Source organism: Myotis daubentonii, chromosome 17 (genome assembly GCF_963259705.1).
Source record: "Myotis daubentonii chromosome 17, mMyoDau2.1, whole genome shotgun sequence".
In the NCBI taxonomy this organism is placed as follows: Eukaryota; Metazoa; Chordata; class Mammalia; order Chiroptera; family Vespertilionidae; genus Myotis; species Myotis daubentonii.
The window spans coordinates 19,761,901-19,780,959 of NC_081856.1; the positions used below are offsets into that span (position 1 = coordinate 19,761,901).

Sequence of the window (19,059 nt, forward strand, 5' to 3'; positions counted from 1 at the left end):
GCCTCCTACACACTCCCTACTGGGGATGTGCCCGCAACCAAAATACATGCCCTTGACCAGAATCGAACCTGGGACCCTTGAGCCCGCAGGCCAACACTCTATCCACTGAGCCAAACCGGTTAGGGCAGTGGAGAATCTTAGTGATTTGTTCCACCAACATTTGCTAAGCACTTTCTAAGCATCAGGCACTGTACTGTGTTAAGGTAAGGACACAGAGATTATTTAGCCTGGCTTCTTCTCTCAAGGCACTTCTAGGAGAGTGGGCAGTTGTCGCAGTTATGTACTGACTGATGAGGACCACAAGCACTGAGGCCATGGGAACACATGGGCCCCTGTAAGGATGGGGATAAAGGAAGACTGCCCATAGGTGGCACCTGAGCTGGGTGGGCCTTGATAAATAGGAGATAATGCAAGAAAATTATTAAACAGCTGCTTCCTCTGTCATTAATAAATGAAGCAGAGAAGACAAGGTTCCTTTGGGAAACTTCAAGAATTTCAGAATGACTAAGTAGAATTTTAAAGGTGTGGTAAGAGTGGGGAACAGACTGCCCAGGACAAAGGTAAGAGCAGGGAAAGAGCAGAGAGGGGGTTTCATGAACCGCTTTGGCAACTCCCTGTCTAGCTGTAGTTGAGCTGGACATCTCTGGTAGGACACAGCCTTCTTCTAGATATGCCCACTTCTCAGAAACAACCCTCAGAGAGTCGTTGCCCCAGAGTTCACAGAGCCTGCTCCCCTGAGCTAAGGGACTCTGGGAGGCAGGGGAATGAGCCCCCTTCCACCTCCCACTCCTAGAAGCATTTACCCAGGAACCTCGGACCCAACATTGCAGGTTTTTACTCTCCTGGAAGGTCAGCCACCATCAGCAATTCAATGGCAGTGTTGCCCCAGACGGTTGCATTGCGGGATTGTTTACCCACTGGGCAGGGACCAAGTACACAGCGTCTCTCAGCCTGTTGCTTCTGATAATTGCTTAGTAAATCTTTACATGTGTATTGACTTTTCTGAACTATTATTTAATGGTGGTTGATTGATGCTCAATAAATATTTACATTATTTATTGTAAAATAATCATTACAATTGGGTTCTGTGATGAGGGGAAAACAAAGGAAAAGAGTGGGAGCAAAGAGAAAGAGTGAGGATGCAGAAAAAATGTAAAGTAGTCATTAACATTAACTTATTGAGTACTTACTAACTCACCAGTCTGGAGCTTAGACTTCTGTATGTATATTATCTCATTTAATATTACAAAGACTTATGATTATTATCATCTCTATTTAACAGATGAGGAAACTGAGGGTCAGAGAAGTTGAGTGACTTTCCTAAGGCCAAGGGGGTGGTTTTCTGACCCCAGACCAGGGTTCTATTTGTTATATCTAGCTTCTAGTAAGAGAGAAAGAGGCCTTGGGACTTCTCTGTAGAAGCTTTAATAACAGTTCTTGCCTGAGAGTGAGCAGCAGGAGATTCTGCCTTATGTTTCAATAACTAAAGAATAAAGTGTAAATCTTGTTTGGGTGGCTTAAACAAAAACCTATGGTCCTGATCACTGTTCAATAACCCACACAATTTTCTCTGGACATTCTGAATCACCACTGTCATCTCTCCTGCCCTTCATTATTCTGATCTTTGTTTATAACCTTTTACATCCATTTTGATCATCATCCTCCCATGAATGACAAGTGCATGTATACTTTGCGAGCTTAGAAAAAAAATCCCAAGATTAGAACCTGGTGTCTAATATATGATATGACAAATTCCCACATTTGATGTATTCTTTCTCATGGTGTTGGCTTGGGATTTCCTATTAGTTCTGAGAAAAAATATTTTTAATAGAATTATTCGTGAATGATTAGTGGGTGGCTTTGGAAACATTAATTCATAAGTGTACTTTAGCTATCAGATTGTCCAAAGCCCACTAGAAAGATCCATTTACAGGTTAAATGTTAGTGTGTTTGAAGATCTTTGCTTTTGCTATACCTGACCTGGGTGTGTACTTTTATGCTTCATTGTATGCACCTAGGAGGCAGATGTTCTGTCTTATTTAGCCTGCGGAGAAAATATTGCTGAGTAAGAAGTAACATATTTTCAGATAGATTAACGAGGATCAAAAGGGTAAATAAAGGTGAAGAAAATATACCCCGGGTCACAATGTTTACAAATGTAAGCTCAGGTTGTTGTTAAATGCAATAAAATTTTAAAGAGTAAAGCTACTTCCTTTCATAATTTCTTGTGTAGTCTAACAATAACAGTTACCTAGCTGAACTGAATTGCTGATTGAGAAATGTCATTTTAAGCATCAGATTTAGAAGTGCATATTTAAGTTTCTGCATTCAATCATTCATTCATTGAAATATTACTGAGCACCTATCAGGCACCATTCCAGGGAGTGAGGATTGGTAGTGAAGAGAATAAAGGTGTTCTCACATGAAGCTTGCAAATTCTAGTGGGAGGAGACAGAAATGCACCCATGCGTATATGATCTGCCAGGTGGACATTTGAGCAGAGATATACAAAAAGTGAACACATGAGCCACACAAGAAACTAAGAAAAGAACATTCCAGAACATGTGAGCCATGCAGTAAATGAGGAAAGAATATTCCAGGCAGAGAGAAGATCAAATATGAAAGCCCTGAAGTAAGGCCTGGTATGTTTGAGGGACATCGAGGTGGCAGGGCAAAGCCCTTAGAATTTAAATCTCAATTAACTATAAATATATAAACTTTTTCATTTTAAAAATATTTTAAACTAGGGGCCCGGTGCACAAAATTCGTGCACTGGGTGTGTGTGTGGGGGGGGGGAGTGTCCCTCAGCCCAGCCTGCCCCCTCTCACATACTGGGAGCCCTCAGGTGTTGACCCTCATCACCCTCCAATCGCCTGATCGGCCCCTTGCCGAGGCCTGACGCCTCCGCCAGAGGTGTCAGGCTTGGACAGAGGACTCCCATCTCCCCCTGATCACTGGCTCTGGCCCCCGCCCAGGCCTGAGGCCTCTGGCCCAGGAATCATGCCTGGGCAGGGGACCCCCATCTCCCTCTGATCGCTTGCTCCACCCCCCCGCCCAAGCCTGACGCCTCTGACCCAGGCTTCAGGCCTGGGCAAGGGGACCATCATATCCCCCCAATCCCCGGCTCCGCCCCCCACCCAGGCCTGATGCCTCGGCCAGAGGAGTTGACCCTCGTCACCCTCCGATCACCAATCACTGGATCGGCCCCTTGACCAGGCCTGAGGCCTCCGGCAGAGGTGTCAGGCCTGGGCAGGGGACCCCCAGCTCCCCGCGGTTGCAGGATCCGCCCCTGCCCAGGCCTAACGCCTCTGGCCTAGGCGTCCGGCCCGGGCAGTGGGGACCTGCAGCTGCAGCGGCCCCGCGATCGCGGGCTCCGCTTTAGGCCCAGGCAAGGGACCCCTAGCTCCCGGGACTGCCAGCTTCGACCGTGCCCAGCTCCCATCGCTGGCTCCACCCCTACTTCCTGCTCTCACTGGCCAGGGCGGAAAAGGCTCCTGATTCTCCGATCATGGCTGGGGGGCAGGGCAAAGGCGGCCTCAGGGCCGCCTTTGCCCTGCCCCCCAGCTCTTAGCTCCCCCCTGGGTTTCTGATCACTGTCAGTGGCAGGGGGCTTCTTCCTGCTTTCCCTTTCGCCTCCCTGCATTGTGCCTACATATGCAAATTAACCGCCATCTTGTTGGCAGTTAACTGCCAATCTTAGTTGGCAGTTAACTGCCAATCTTAGTTGGCAGTTAACTGCCAATCATAGTTGGCAGTTAATTTGCATATAGCCCTGATTAGCCAATGAAAAGGGTATCGTCGTATGCCAATTACCATTTTTCTCTTTTATTAGATAGGATAAGCTGGCTAAATAGAAACATCTTTTTGTTTCAATCCATATTAAAACTATTTCTAAGTTTCCTATTTGGGGTAAATACTACATTATCAACTCATTTTAATTTTTTGTTCTTTCGTTCATGTCTACTCTGTGTCAGGCATGTGTGGGCGCTGTTAAGTGCTAGGCAAGCAACAGGGAACATCACAGAAATATTCCAGCCTTGATTCGTCGGTGTACAGTGTTGGAGGACTAGCATTCCTTGAGGTCTTGATGTTCATGTATAATGTGGCTAGACTTAGAAGCCAGGATAGGGACTTCAACTAGGAAAAGGGATGGGGGAGTGCTGAGAGGATCGGCGAGGTCTTGTAGACAGACAAATTCAGACGCTGGGAGGAGAAAAAGGAAGAATCAGGTGAGGAAACCTGGGGTCAGGGAATCAGAGACCCACCAGGCAAACGGTTTAGGCACCATGAGATCGGAATCCTAGCCACGCATCTCAGTCAGCTGGGAGAAGTCTCTGTAAACAGCAGCAGGTACCCACAGCAAGAAAGGAGCTAAAACAGCGTGTCTCTCCCAGTAGGGCTCAAAGTTTAATATGGAGAGTTTTCAAGCATTTTTGTCAAGGCCAAAGGACAAGATCTCAGTTGTTCTGCTGTGCCCAGGCCACACGTTGAAAAGGTGAAGACAGGTTTGATTGCATTGGTCACCACTGTTTGAGTTGACGCATGTTGTTGGGTTGAATTGCCCCGTTCCTGACTGATTACCTGAAGTGGGCCCATGGGCTTTCCAGCACCTGTGTCCTCTGGACCCTGGAGGTCTCCTGGCCAGCCACTGGAGGTCTCCTGGCCAGCCACAGCTGTTGCTCACGTCTGTGCCCTCTGCCCCAGCCATCTGTCCTCCAGATGCCCCTGAATGACAAGGACTTTACTGTAAAAGTGCCAGAGCCCCAAACAATGGAATTTCAGCAAATCTCTGATATCAATTGGACTTTTTTAAAAACATGACTGCTGCTTCTAGAAAAATCCAGAAAACTTAGTCTTTAATTTTAATTCACATGTGGGTAATCAAAATGTTTGTTGTTATTGTTTGTTCTTTGGGTTCTTTTTTCTTCAGAGTCTATTGCCCCATTAAAATTTTACAAATAGGCACACTTACAGTTTCTTCCCCATACATGGATACATACATACATCTTGCATATTTTACATAAATAGTTCATATGTAACTCTATATAAGATATATCCATAACCATCCTGACTATGAAATGAAAACAGCATTCAAAATATAAGTCAAAGTAAAATGTAAATGCTTGCTAGGCTCTGGGCTTTGTATAACACAAGATAAAAGAAATGTGGTAGCTGACATTCATAAAATTAATTTAGGTGTTCAAGTCCTACTGCATGCTTCTTGGTTGCCTTGGCAACCCAGTATATAGATGAAAACCCTGGAAACAGGTCAGATACTCACATTGACTTAACAAAACTATCATCCTATTATAAGGATGGTTACGTTCACCTTATTTCTATTCCCTTTGACATTTTTTTTTATCCTCACCTAGGATACGCTTTTTAAAAAGTTGATTTTAGGGAGAGAGAGAGAGAGAAACATCCATCAACTGATGGCCTCCTGTACATGCCCCAGCCAGGGATCGAACCCGCAACCTAGGTGTGTGCCCTGACTGGGAATTGAACCCGCAACCCTTTTGGTGTAGGGGATGACGCTCCAACCAATTGAGCCACCCAGCCAGAGCAACAAAATTTTTTTTAAAATATATTTTATTGATTTTGTACAGAGAGAAAGGGAGAGAGATAGAGAGTTAGAAACATCGATGAGAGAGAAACATCGATCAGCTGCCTCCTGCACATCTCCCACTGGGGATATGCCCGCAACCCAGGTACATGCCCCTGACTGGAATCGAACCTGGGACCCTTCAGTCCACAGGCCGACGCTCTATCCACTGAGCCAAACCGGTTTCGGCAGAGCAACAAAATTTTTTAACGAATATTTTAATTTGGGGGGCATTCAGAAGTTTTTCTTGTTAATAACTTTTTAAAGTAAAAACATAATCCTACTCCATGCAGTAAATTTGATGAACACATTTATTCTAAAAAATGCTTAAAATCAAATCCTCTCCACCTCAAGCTGAATGACTAGGCATGGCAATCACCCTTAGCTCAGCTCTAGCGTCAGGCAGCATCGGCTCTGCAGCAGCAGGCATGATCCAGCCAGCACAGGCATGGCAAAGAAGCATTCTAGAGTGCCTGTCCAGGCTTTGTCAGTTCTGACACAGCATCTTGACTGTATTAGTTCCCATACACCCAGATTAGTTTCAATCTATAACAGTTTACATAGAGGTCCTTTATGGAACCTGACAAAGCATCTGTTGGGATGACAGCACCCTTTAGAAAGAGAACTACAGCTGAAGTTTACTAAACAAGTATACAGATGATTCTGAATACTATCTGGTTCTTTCTCACTCCAAAACTGGTGACATCACTAATGCATGCAGTTGTGGGAATTGTCTCAACTGTCATACAGCCTGGATTCTCTTCTCCCAGGTTTTGGAATATCCTTGGATATTTCATCCTACTTACCATGGGATGTCCACTTCTTCTTTAGGGCCATTACTACTAATCTCAAAAAGTTTCCAGGCTTCCCTTCTGCCAAGTACAGACTATGGACAGAATTATTTGCCTCTCTCTGAAATAATTCGTCAACTCTCCTCTAGGAAACATCATCACACTTCCTATACCAAATACATTCTGGGAGCAGCACTAGAGGCGGGGTTATTCTTAATGTTCAATATCTTGTGAGCTGCATGTTATCTGCCTGTTCCATGTTTCCATTGCTCATCCTGCTGCCTCTACCGCTAATGCCACATCTAAATTTGAACTAATCAACTTGTTCCTAAAACCAGCTCCCTTCTTGGTTTCCTACTTCCTTTAAATATGTCCCCCTTACCCAGGCGTAAAGCTGCAAAGTCAGCCTTGATGCTCCCTCAATCAGCCAACAAGTCCTGAACATTCATGCTCAATCATCTCTGCATAATCATACCTTTTATTCCATACCACTGAGAATCACCATTCCAATTCGTGTCCTCTTACCCATGGTCTTACCTCCTCCTCAGGCTTTCCTCCTTCAACACATTCTATGTTCTGGCCAGATTATTGGTGCTCAAACACTGCTTTAATGTCACTTTTCCACTCGCAAATATCCAGTGGGTCCCCATTGCTAAAAGGATGAATTCTAGACTACTTTATTTGATGGGTAAGGTCCTGGTGCAAGCTGTTTCTCTAATCTTATCTCTTAACTAGAGGCCCGATGCACGAAATTCATGCAAAAGGTAGGCCTTCCTTCTCCCGGCTGCCCTCTGGGATCCGGGACCCAGGACTTGGGCTTCTCTCCGGCACCCAGGACCGGGCTTCCCTTGTAGCCCCGGCTTCGTCCAGAAGGTCGTCCATTCTAATTAGCATATTACACTTTTATTATTAAAGATTCTCACCTAACCTCAGCCCCAGTGAGATGTCATCTATTTGCCCTTCCTCCAGCATATCCTATATATTCCACCCCTTCCCCGTGCCCAAGCCCTTCTCTTACCTAGTTGGGTAACCCAGCTGTCATTTCTAACTTTCTTTATTCCCTTGCCATCTTCTACTATAGAAGCTAGAAATGCTAAATATCCTCTTTCCTAACCTCCCTTCAACATTGTCACATTTGTTGTTCTGTTTTACCTCTAGAAAAATTACAGTGATGACTATAGAAGTGTGGATTCAGTAAAATGTCATGATGGGGTTTAGATCCAAAGGAGGAGTAATGTTAACAGTTTCTAGTTTATTTGGCTAAATGAAAGATGTTCTTCCTTCCTATTTTTATTTCTCCTTCTTTAGTTTGGTGGAGGAAGGCAAGGGAGGTGTGGTTGCTTGTTTGACATCCTAGACATAACAGAAACGTTTAAGTCCTCTCCTTTACCTCTTCTGATAATTTTTTTAAGTGTGACTTTATTTAATAACTAGAAGCTACATTTTATTTAATTGATTACTGTGGCCTGACACAGTAACTAATAGTCATAAAACTCAAGAGTTTTTGTGTACTTGGATTTCAGCAGTTATCTTCACAAGGATGTTAAGTTGCATTTTTTTTTCCATAATGTGCTTAGGTGTTACCAAGTCAAAATGTCCAACCCACAAACTGTTGAACTTTAGTCCACAAAGTAGTAGCTATAGAAACTGAAAGGGTCACTTGGAAAGGCTCTGAACTGTTAAAGACACCTGTGGTTAACACCAGAAAAAAGAAGGAAAGAAAGCCCATTGACCCTCAGTCAACATTCTGAACAGTTTTACTTCTGTTTCTTAACAGTCAAGTGTAAACCAGCGTGAAAGTAAAATGTCTCTGAACAAAGGGTTCTAATGTAGCAATAGCTGCAGAGGTCTGATCATGCTCTCTCCCTCTAGATAGGCAAATGTTTCCTGCCTTTGCAAATTTGACCAAATGGCTTAATAATCAATACTTTGCCAAATGTTTCTATGCAAATATCATTCTCTAAAAGAGTTCAACCTGCCATTTATGAGCCACATCAGTTTCTAAAAGGAAATATAGTCACATGTTTGACCATGGTAGAGTTAGGAGTCAGTGTTTTGGTTGCATGCTTTTAAAAGCAAGCAAGCAAGCAAGCAAGCAAGAAAGAGAAAAGAAAAGAGAAGAGAAGAGAAGAGAAGAGAAGAGAAGAGAAGAGAAGAGAAGAGAAGAGAAGAGAAAGAAAAGAAAAGAAAAGAAAAGAAAAGAAAAGAAAAGAAAAGAAAAGAAAAGAAAAAAGAAAGAAAGAAAGAAAAGAGAGGGAGGGAGGGAGGGAGGGAGGGAGGAAGGAAGGAAGGAAGGAAGAAAGAAAGAAAGAAAGAAAGAAAGAAAGAAAGAAAGAAAGAAAGAAAGAAAGAAAGAAAGAAAGAAAGAAAGAAAGAAAGAAAGAAAGAAAGAAAGAAAGAAAGAAAGAAAGAAAGAAAGAAAGAAAGAAAGAAAGAAAGAAAGAAAGAAAGAAAGAAAGAAAGAAAGAAAGAAAGAAAGAAAGAAAGGAAGGAAGGAAGAAAGAAGGAGGGAGGGAGGAAGGGAAGGAGGAAGGGAGAAGGAGGGAGGGAGGAAAGAAGAGAGAGAGAGAGAGAGAGAGAGAGAGAGAGAGAGAGAGAGAAAGCCAAACTCTCATCTTAAATATATCCCAATGTGACCATATTTATAACCAAAAAATGGGGAAGCAAAAAGCAACTGGAGGAATGTAAAGTGGAAGAGAAGAGCACGAGACAGGGGTCAAACCCCCATTCCTTCCCACTGCTCCAGGGTTCTTTCGGCAATTAGAACATACACAGGACCTGTGGGCGTGAGGTGTGAGGGTGTGCACAGAAGGCATGGCCCCTTCCCTTTAGGATCTACTGTCAGGTGAAGGAGGCTGACATAGATAAAGAAGTCTGATGGAAAGCTGACCTTGATGAATATTTAAATAGCTCTCTGATAGTAACAGAAGAACTGGGAACAGAAAGCTTCCTTCCTGCAGGTGGGAGCAGGGATGCTTTGGTGGAGATGGTGAGATCTGAGCAGGGTCTTGGATGATGAGTAGGATCGTGACAGATGGAGATGCATGGAAACGAGTTGGCCAACATGGCAGGAAGAACAAATGAACTGGCAGGCCTGGGCCACAGTCTGCATGGAGCCATGATGAGCCAAGGGGAAAGCCAATCTCGGGTCAGACACAGGCTGAGAATTTCACCCTTTTTGTCTACCTAAAGGCAGTCAGGAAGGTATCTGCCATAGAGGTAGGAAGAATAATTTGAGCAAAAATCACAGCTTCTAGGTAAAGCCCAACCTGCCCTTTCTCCAAAGTCGCAGCCAGAGCTCCTATCATGGGAAACACAGCAGAATGCCCCTCCCCCTCTGTGATTTCCTCGTCCTCATCTCTGCTTCTGTGTTCTCCCTGTGGTAGACACCTATTCTCTTTCTGCCCAGGACCCTTCCCTTTTCCTGGGATTGGTGCCTTTTCCTTGGGGAGCTCTTCCTCACTCCACTCCACGCACATGGACCTAGAGGGGTGGGCCAATCCCAGCGCCTGAAGCCCTGGGCACAGCTGGCTTGTTAGGAGTCAGAAGATGTGAGACTCAAACCATCCTGAGATCTTTCTTTCTTTCCTTTTTTTTTTTTTTTTTGTCATTCCTTTCATTGATTTATCACAATGCTACTTGTTTGCTGCTTGTCTCCCCCACTAGACCTTGAGGCCAGAAACTTTGGCTTGTTCACTGCAGGGTCTGGCACATATTAGGCCTAATAGAAATCTTCGTGAGGAATGAGCAAGCGAACAGGTTCAGATCCCTGCTCCACCACTTCCCAGCTTTGTCCTTGGATTTATTACCCTCTCAGAAGGCTTCCTCATTTAAAGATCACGGCTTTCAAGTTGAGTTACGTATTGGAGATTATGGGAAATGCCTGGTTCCATGAAGAGGCTCCATAAATAGTAGCTATCACTTGTGAAGTTTTTCTTTCCTTCATTTTTCAATGCACCCTGTTGTCAGGCTTAAAGACCTATCATTCTTTCAAGAGAATTTTTTTTATTGAGGTTTAACAAATGTGTAGAAAAGTACACATCCCAATTAGTACATATATGTATATACTTGTAGCCCTGCGCACAAATCCGTGCGCCAGTAGATCACCAGTAGCTCATTGCCACCCTCCAGTAGCTCTCTCCCTGCTGCCCCTGCCCTCCTGTATCTCCCTCCCGCCCCCCCCTCATAGCTTGATGCCCTGCCCCCTTCTGTAGCTATCCCTTACCCACTTGTAGCTCACTGCCCCACCCTCTTGCTGATTCATGATCCGGTCATTACACAGTCGGTCGTTACACTTCACGGCGTAACAACCATTTGCATATTACATCTTTATTATATAGGATACATGTAATATACACACACCCATGTAACCACCTCCCAAATTAGGAAGTAAAGCATTCCAACACCCAGAAAAGTTTCCCTGTTAGCCTCCCCCATCCCCCGTCCATTCTTTTTCTCCTCTGTTTGATCTGAGATAATGGCACCTCCATTCTTCCTTCAAGCCATTTCTAACTCATTCCTTTCTCTTTTTCCTCTCCTGAGACCTTTCCTGATAACTCTAGCTCTCCAAACCTCCCCTACCACCTTCAGTCCTGAGATATTTCACACTGGATTTAGTCTCCCTTTGGTATTGAAGGTATAAAGGTAGAAGCCCATGGATGAAACTGATTTAAGAGAATAAAACTAAATAGAGAAAAAAGCAGAGATGAGAACCCAAGATGCCAATGTTTACGTGTTGTCCAGTTAAGTTTTTCTGAGGTTCAGATGAACTCATGCACTTGCCACTGAGACTTCCAGTAAATCCCCTTTTTGTCTGTTAGATTAGGATAGGGTTTGTCACTTGCAATCAAAATGTTCTTAACTAAACAACGTCTGTACTGGTTAGTTACCATTTGCTGGGAGGTGCCCTCTACCCACATGCCCACTCTGCTCAGTGCCCCCAAAGGCTGACTATCCTTGAACTCCCCAGCTTTCCTGTTTCTGGTTGGGTTCACTCAAGGCGAGTCACTAACAGGAGATGGAGTGAAGGAGGATAGCGAAGCTGGGTGTTCATTTCCCTGGTTTTGTTTGGCCTGTAAGCCTCTCCTGAATGCACAGCGTCTCTCAGGAGGCTGGTCCACACAGCTCTCTCCCAGCTTTGGTAACTGCTCCCTTCCCCTGAAGTGTAGACAGGGCTCCCTGCTCTGAGCTGCCTAAAGTAAGCCACACATTTTGTTGCTCTCTCTAAATCAGGGGTCCTCAAACTACGGCCCGCGGGCCACATGCAAATACAAATATTATATTTGTTCCCATTTTGGTTTTTTACTTCAAAATAAGATATGTGCAGTGTGCATAGGAATTTGTTCATAGTTTTTTTTTTAACTATAGTCCGGCCCTCCAACGGTCTGAGGGAGAGTGAACTGGCCCCCTGTTTAAAAAGTTTGAGGACCCCTGCTCTAAATCCTGCCAAAATCTTTGCAAATAGTCCTTTTACTAAAATCACCTCAATTTTTCAGCTAGAGAAAGTCCTTTCTCCCAGACCCTGACTGTTACAAGCCAACCAGGTGACTGTTGAGGGTTGTGAATCTTTCCTGCGCCAGGATTCTTGGGATGTAAATTATAAACTAACTGCTATACATCTTGGATTACTTGGTTATGAAAAGGTAACTTTCAATCTACCATCACTAACTGATTTTAGCCTATAGGATGCCCAGAGTCAGCAAATCCAAGGCCGAGGCTCAACATTCCCCATTTCCATATGCTGTGTGAGTTCACTAGTAAGAGTCCATCCATCAAGGATTCTGATGCAGGCACAGCACCAGAATCCTTCTCAGCACAGCCCAGCCCTCAGCAGTTAGCATCAGTCACCACAGGCCTTTCGGCTTTAACCCCATAGCAGAACCAACTGAGAATCCTTAAGCCAGAGCTAAAGCAAGGATCATTTGCCCTATCATGATCCAGTCTTGATTTTCTGGGAGCAATTTTTAGAAGCAGACTCCTGGCTCAGGCCCTTGGTCACTGCCTGAGTGCCTTGGTCACCCTGGTCATGTATGCCATCTAAACAACCTTATCAAGACATGGATTATAAGGATGGAGACAGCAGGGCCTTCAGGGAACATTAGGGAACTTGAGGATGAAATTTTCAGGTAGCTAGCCATTCACAAAACTTCATAGTCAGCAACCCCAAACATCTATATAGCTTTGGGGGGGGGAAATCGTTTTTCTCTTTCTCTCCATTTTCTTTCTGCAGAAATGGTATCTCGGACATGATACTTAATGACACTCACCCAGGCACGGCATACCTCCATAGGTTGATTAGTCTCCCAGGGCTGCTGTTAGAAGGTACCACAGATTGGATAGGTTAAAACAACAGAAATGTACTGACTCACAGTTCTGGAAGCCAAAAGTTGAGGACAAAGTGTCATCAGGGCCATGCTCCCTCCAGAGCTGCTTCCTAGCCTCCCCCTGGCTTCTGGTAGCGCCAGGCATTCCTTGGCTTGTGGAGCCAATTCCAGTCTCTATCTCTGTCCTTACTTGGCTGTCTTCTTTCGTGTGTGTCTCTGTCTTTTCACATGGCATTCTTTTTTATATGAGGACACGAGTCATATTAGATTAGGGGCCTACCCTCATTTAACTAATTACATAAGTAAGGATCATTTCCAAATAAGGTCACATTCTGAGGGTACTGGAGGTTAAAACTTCACCAGATCTTTTTGGGGGAACACAATTCACCCCATAACAATAGGTGTATCTGAGATTGGCCACAACCCCCCAGGATATTAGCCCAAAGCCTAAAACTTTCTCTCTGATTCAATAAAGTAACATTGGAATGTAAGTGAGGATTATGTTAGTATAGAAACCATCTTGAATCTGTTCTAATTTGGGACTGGGGGGTCATAAGTATTAACTCACAACTGACAGATACAATGTTTTGTGTCAGAAAAGGGCACTACCCAGAGACATGCTTTCAGGGCCCGGCTTCCCCACTGCCAGTAGTTGGCTTTTATTGCTTTATTTGTTGTTATTAATAGTAACACATTATTTTTAAAATTCTCCCTTATACAAAAATTAAACTCGGTATGGCATTCTCTTCACCTCATCAGTGATTTTCAAAGTCATTCTCAAATTCCTGCCCAAATTTTTGAATTAAAGAGGAGGGGATTCTTCTTTAGTGTTTCTAATAATGAGAATAAGAAAAGGTATTCTGTTTCGCTTCCCCTAGGATCAGCCTAGGAAGTGCTTCATCAATAGATTTTATAGAGAATCACAGCCAAGACAGAAAGACAATCCAAGAGCAAGTGTCTGCTTTTAGAGGAAAAAACGATGAAATTCCTTTTTGTCATAATGAGTTGTTAATCCACTCATTATTTATTGGGAATAAGATATCACAGGAAATAAGATAATGTGAACATTGGTACCAGTCTTTTCAAAACAGCTTCAAAAAAGCCTAGATCTGCTTTTTGTTTTCATGAGTCATTCTTTAAGGAGGACAATTCTCAGGCCTGTCATAAAGAATCACTTTCCCCATAGGAATGGGTGGCAACCCCAACTATCACACATGCAACCTGACATGAGGTCTGTCTTCCGAATTAAGTATCCAGCTAATTTCTCTTAGAATACAAAAAGAAAGAGAGAAAGGAAGAAAGAAGGGAAGGAGGGAAGAAAGAAACCACCTCCTTCAATTATAATAACAAAGCTCTTTGTGATGTGTTTTAATCCATACCTGAAAGGTGTGAATTCAACTAGAAGATATTGAGTGTATCCAATAGCTTCCAATTTGTGCCAACCTGATTTTCCCTTTGTTCTTCCTTAATGGATAAATTCTTACCAGTAGAACATTCTACAACTTCAAACTTTCCTTTGATATAATCTCTAGTGGTCATGAGGGGAACCATTGCTGGCTTGCTTGCACTTGTCTTAGGGACTAGGTGGAGGAAATTGGACACAGTAATTAATTCAGATTCAATGCCCAGGGGTGCCTCAAGAAACCTGAACTTGAATCTCAGATTGCAAAAACACAATTCAAAGAGAACAAGATATTCCTTCTCCGCTGGCATTTTGCTGATAGAACTGTAAAGCTAAATGGATGATTACCCTTCACTGTATATTGCATTCTATTTAAACATCATCTATTCTAAGAAGCAGCAAACTACAAGTAAAATGATATCACCAATTTGCTTCCTTGATTTAAAATAGTACCAGCACAAATCCAATCTGAATTTTTAAAATGATCTTTGAAAAACAAACCACAACAAAATGGACCCCACGTCTGCTGATTGCTCCTACATTAAAAACACACTGTATGGTGGACGCTGATCTTTCTTTCCCCTAATAGCAGTTTTATAATAGAAAAACACTATGACCTTAACCGAGTTGAAAAACACAGACACACGTTATGTTGAACATAAACAAAAATACCTAACTACCAGGCTTATTTCCTGACCAATACGCATTTGATGTGTTTAAAGCCTAGTAATGCATTACAGCAGCTATGACTATATGGAAAGTCTCCTTGGGCAGGTTGGTACATGACCTCAGGCTTATTTACAGCTGTCATCAGCTCCTTGTAGGATATTGGCTCTTTACAGTGGTCTCTGATCCAGTTAGGCTTTCCAGGGTGCAGTCACCAGCATCTGTGTCAGTGTTTCATGGACTTTGGTAATGCTTATTTGAATAGTTGCATAGGGAAAATTTCCCATTTGACTGTAAGCACCAGAACATCATCTCTTCTTTCTTCTTTCCTTATTTTGTTTAGTTATAAAGGCAATGTATGTATTTTTTTTTTATTTGGAGGGAAAAAAACAGAGAAAAGCTTTTTTAAAAAGAATCTTTTATCATTTCATCACTTCTCACATCCACTGTTTGTATTCTGGTTATAATCTCATGACTTATTTGTATGTGTTGTTTCTTATGTGATGAAGTTGGGCAATTACACAGGGTATAGAATTCTGACTTCTACTGTTTTACAGAGCATATAGCATCACTCTTGTTTATTTGCAGAGTTATTTTAATGATTGCATACTATTATATAAAGTGTTGGCACTTTATATGGTTAGCTTACTTAACCATGAGCTATTTAATTTGCCCTCCTACTCCAACACAGACATGGTTTTCTGCTATTATAAACAATTTTGTAATGATCATCTTTGTGAAAAAAAAAAAAGTATAGCAGATTCCAAAATGTGGGTCAAAAAGTATTAACACTTATAACTCGGGTCAGCATGCCAAATTAATTTCTAACGGGCTCTGGTATTTTATCCAACACCAGTTAAGTGCACAGTACCCAGTTAGTTCACCACACCCTTATGCCATTGGATTTTGTGATATTTTTAATGACTCCTCTAATCTAATAAATGGCCATGATAGTCCCAGTTATGAATTTTATTTCTTTGACTACTAGCAAAGTTATTTTTTCCCCATAATTTGGCTAACTATTTGTATTTCTTCTCTTAGAAGCTGTCTTTTATGCTGTTTCCCACATATCTATCAGTGACTCATATTTTTCTTATGGATTTGTGAGAGCTCTTATATTGAATATTTGGTATCCTATTTGCTGTAAATGTTTGGTTTTATTTTTAAACTCATACACACAGAATTTTAAAATTTCACTGTAATCAACTCTGTGTATTTTTCTCATTGACGTATTACTTCTAAACTTAGGAAACTCTTCTTGCATAAAATTGGCAAATTCATTTCTATTTTCTTCTAGATTTTCTAGTTAACACTAAGTTATCTGGAATTAGTGTTCATAATTATACATCAATCTAAATTGTTTTCTCTATTGCTAGCCAATAATCTCATTCATTTGCTATGTATAAGTTTGTATAGTACGGATATAATTTTTACATTTGGTGACCAATATATTCTGTTCTACTGAGCTATCTGTTTAAGGTGTATAGCTGAAATGATTGTAGCTTCATAATAAACTAGAGGCCCGGTGCATGAAATTCATGCCGGGGGGGAGGGATCCCTCAAACCAGCCTGCACCCTCTCCAATCTGGGACCCCTCAGGGGATGTCCAATTGCCTGTTGGACATCCCTCTCACAATCCAAGACCACTGGCTCCTAACCACCTACCTGCCTACCTGTCTAATGCTCCTAACTGTTCCCCTGCCTGGCTGATCACCCCTAATCGCCTCTGCCTGCCTGCCTGCCTGCCTGGTCACCCCTAACGGCCCTCCCCTGCTGGCCTAGTCGCCCCAAATGTACACATGGCTGGGGACCCTCAGCCCGGCCTGTGCCCTCTTGCAGTCTGGGAGCCCTCAGGGGATGAGAGCCTAAGCCAGCAGTCAGACATCCTTTGCTCTACTATGGAGGCAGGAGAGGCTCCCAGCCCCACTTCTGCGCTTGCCAGTTGTGAGCCCAGCACAGGGCTTCTGGCTGAGCAGCACTCCCCCTGTGGGAGCACACTGACCACCAGGGGGAAGCTCCTGCATTGAGCGTCTGCCCCCTGGTGATCAGTGTGTGTCATAGTGATTGGTTGTTCCACCGTTTGGTCGATTTGCATATTAGCCTTTTATTATTTAGGATAGGCACAACCCATATGTCTCTCTTTTTCACTAGACTGCCTCTTGGAATATACTACACAAACTTCTTTGAACACACTTTTTTTTCAGTACAATATTTTTCAACACTATATGTATAGGAAAAGTTATTTTTCCCTAAAATAATATTTTTGCCTTGGTCAGTGTGGCTCACTTCTTTGAGAGTCATCCCATGCACTGAAAGGTCACAGGTTCAATTCCAATCAGGCCACATACCCAGGTTGCAGATTCAATGCAATCAGTCAATGTTTCTCTCTCTCCCCCTTTCCCTTCCTTTCTCTCTAAAATCAACAACAACAAAAGCTTAATACCATATTTTAAACAAAACTATACTGTACATAGAATAATTATTGAGTTAATAAAGAATAATAAAAATAAGTCTTGAATCAAATAAAATTAGTGGAATATTATAATTATACTAGAGGCCAAATGCATGAAATTCATGCAAGAGTAGGCCTTCCTTCCCCCGGCTACCAGCACCAGCTTCCCTCTGGCACCAGGAACCCGGGCTTCCCTCACAGCCCGGGCTTCCTCCGGAAGGATGTCTGGTCTAATTAGCGTATTATGCTTTTATTATTATAGATCAATATCAAAATGTGAAGACCATTTTGGTTTTTTGTTTTGTTTTGTTTGTTTAATTTAATTTTATTGTGTAAAGTATTACAAATAGTAGTGCATATGTCTCCTTTTTTCCCCCCATTGACCTTCCCCTGGCTTCCCTTACCCCCCCCCGCCCCCCCCCCCGCACATGCCCTTACCCTCCCCCCCCAGTGTCTTCTGTCCATTTGTTATGCTTATATGCATGCATACAAGTACTTTGGTTGATCTCTTACCTCCTCCCCACCCCCTCCCCAGCCTTCCCGCTGTAATTGGACAGCCTGTTCGATGCTTCTCTGCCACTGTATCTACCTTTTTGTTCATCAGGTTATAATGTTCTTTATTATCCATACATGAGTGAGATCATGTGGTATTTTTCTTTCACTGACTGACTTATTTTACTTAGCATAATGCTCTCCAGTTCCATCCATGCTGCTGCAAATGGCAAGAATTCCTTCTTTTTTTATAGCAGTATAGTATTCCATTGTATAGATGTACCACCGTTTTCTAATCCACAAAAATATGGAACGCTTCACAAATTTGCATGTCATCCTTGCACAGGGGCCATGCTAATCTTCTTTGTATTGTTCCAATTTTAGTATATGTGCTGCTGAAGCGAGCACTGTGAAAACCATTTTGAAAAGCACATACAACAAAAGTGACAGCACAGGAATTATATTTGGAATGTTATATACAAAGCAAAAGTTTGTTAATAACCATATTAATTATCTGGTCATCAGAAAGTGATGCTTTAAGCATATAATATTATTTACTACCACGATGTTCCGGATACATAGACATTTTACTGTGCTTTGGTTCTATGTTAGAGAAATTAGTTAGGTGTTTTGGGTTGATGTACCAACCATATAATGTTTCTGATTTAAATTAATGGAAACAGGATCCCAGGCAGCACTTTGGGGGCAGTAATAAATTATTAACTTATGTGGGAAGTACCTGTTTTTTATTATCTTGTAGAATCAGAACTACCCTACTATTGATGTTTTTTCTATACTATTTGTTTTCGTTTTCAACTTTTTAAAAACTGAACCATTGAGTGTAAGTTGTCTATACGATGCCCCAAAACTTGCAAATTCTTTAGTACATAATTCCTATAAACAAAGATATTTCCCACATAATCATAATAAACCATCAAAATTGGCAAATTAACACTAATGCACTACTAGCATCTAATTCATACACTCCACCTAAATTTTGTCTGTTGTCTCAAAAATGCTACTTATACTAAAAGGATCCAGTCCAGAATTATGTGTTGCATTTTGTTGTAATGTCTCTTTAGCCTCCTTCAAATTGTAGTTAAATTCTCTATGTTTTCTTGTCTTTTATAACCTTGACACTTTTGAAGAATGTCTCTCAATTTGGGTTTGCCTAATGTGTCTTATAATTAGGTTCAGGGTTTGAGTTTTGGTCAGGAATGTCACATTGTATCCTGACACAGAGAAATACTAAAAGTTAGTTTATAAAAAAACAAAAGTAAAGAAATTACTTAAAACTGGACAGAACAACCCATAGTTTTTTACTTTATTCT

General features: G+C 42.3%; 1 non-coding gene across 1 annotated transcript; it reads right to left on the bottom strand.

Moving 5' to 3' along the window:
* Positions 1-18,029: 18,029 nt before the first annotated feature.
* Positions 18,030-18,136, bottom strand: LOC132220220 (U6 spliceosomal RNA). The gene has a single exon (XR_009449723.1). It is a non-coding gene; the product is annotated as a U6 spliceosomal RNA (small nuclear RNA).
* Positions 18,137-19,059: the final 923 nt, after the last annotated feature.